This window comes from Montipora capricornis, chromosome 10, assembly GCF_036669925.1.
Source record: "Montipora capricornis isolate CH-2021 chromosome 10, ASM3666992v2, whole genome shotgun sequence".
In the NCBI taxonomy this organism is placed as follows: domain Eukaryota; kingdom Metazoa; phylum Cnidaria; class Anthozoa; order Scleractinia; family Acroporidae; genus Montipora; species Montipora capricornis.
Genome location: NC_090892.1, coordinates 53,635,315 through 53,637,145, shown reverse-complemented (window position 1 = coordinate 53,637,145; position 1,831 = coordinate 53,635,315). Strand labels below are relative to the sequence as shown.

The window sequence follows — 1,831 nt, the reverse complement described above, 5'->3', positions numbered from 1 at the left end:
CTCTTCCCCCTCAGTTGTTTAAAGACCTGAGTGTTGGTCCGGCCGGATTTAAATTCACGAACTTCCGCACGGGAGTCCGATTCCAACCGAGGCAAACCGGTCGGCGGTGGAAAACAACCCAAAATTGAAGAACGTTATGACATAACTCAACAGCTAGCCTCCTCAAACAAAACAATCCAGGACGATTTTCAAGAACGGTTGAGTATTATAAACAGAGTAGTTAAATGTCATAATTAAAGTACAGTACGATCGTCCCAGTGAGTGTAGTCCTGAGAAGGGACTGTTTGAGATGACATTTAATGACGTTTCGACAACCTGAGCGGAAGTCATCTTCTGAGTCAAGTGATTTGTGTATAAAGTCAGAGATATTATAAAACCTCGCTCGTAGATGTCATTGGTGATACCATAAGTTGTCATAAGTTGACCAATGGACATCTACGACCGGAGCTAATTTTTTTAGTATCTACTGACGTTACACAAATACTTGACTCTAAAGAGGACTTCTGCTCAGGTTGTCAACGTCCTTCTCAGGACGACACTCACCCGGACAATCGCACTTTACTTCATTATGATATGACTCATGGGTTCAAACCATTTACGAGCAGTTACTGTAATTGTGTTAGTATTATGAAAAGAAAAGAAAGGGAATAAAGAAAATTGAATTGACAAAAATGATACAAACGACTTTTATTGGCTTTACCTGCGTAAATGTTACTTTGTTGCATTTTGTTTCAGTTGTCCATATTCCACTCAACGCAAACACTCCCATGTGACAACTGTAGTTGGTCCTGGAAAGCCAGCCAGTTTACGATTCCAGATTCATTTTTGTTTATTCCAGCCTCCCGTGCACATATTTCAAACCCACTTGTATTAATAGAATCCATACAGAGGACGGAGAATGAACTTGGATAAATTTCTCACCGTGGCTCATTGATACGTAAACTCGAATCTACAAGATTTAAAAAATACATTTTTTAGCTTTTTTTTTTGTTAGAATGGTCAAACTTGTATACCAGAATTCCCGATTTTACACAGGTTTAAGAACGCCAAAAATAAAGTGAAAGCTTCTGCTCTGCGTAGGTGGCATTGTAAACGCGCATAAATAAGAAATTCTCCTACGATAAAGTGGAAATTGAAGAATCCGGGAATAGGGAAATGGGGAATGTTCTATAACAATAGCCGCATTGCTGCGCTCGACTACTGTAGCAACCGATTCGGGGTACGTTTTGAAGCATGCTTTCTATTTGACCATTCCAAGTTGATATTTTGTCTATTCTTCGAACCGTTTTACCGCAAGAGTTCTAAAAGGGTTACCACTTTGGTGGAATCAATTCTTATTCTTTCGTGTGAACATAGTGTCAAAGCAATTAGAAGCCACGGAAAACCATCTTCAACCTCAGATTGGATAGTCTGAAAGGCGTGAAATAATGGAATTAAAAGTGGTCAAATTGGGATCCCTGTCTGTAAAAAAGTTTTAGGTGTAAAGTCAAATTACAATCTTTGTTTTGAACATAATTACTAATGTTGGGAAAAGTTTGGCATTGTATGATGAGCAAAACCGACAGTATCGACAGAAAGGAAAAGAAACGAAATTACAGCATACATTCGATGATCCGCCAAAAGATCGAGGAAACTGAACATTAGTGCAACGAGGTAAACGACAGCTTGGAGTAGAGAACAGGCGCGACTACAGCTCCAGTGTTGAAAAGTTTGGGACATGTTTCAGCTTTCCTGTGTGATAAGAAATACCTAACAAAAAAATAATATAGAAATTAAAACTCTTACTTTACTTGAAATGATCCTCTTTTTGTTTTTCATCGAACACTACAGC

The 1,831-nt window shown here is 38.7% G+C and overlaps 1 pseudogene; it reads right to left on the bottom strand.

Annotated features, from left to right (window-relative positions):
• Positions 1-946, bottom strand: part of LOC138020048 (uncharacterized) — a 30,670-nt pseudogene extending 29,724 nt beyond the window's left edge.
• Between the last annotated feature and the right edge of the window lie 885 nt (positions 947-1,831).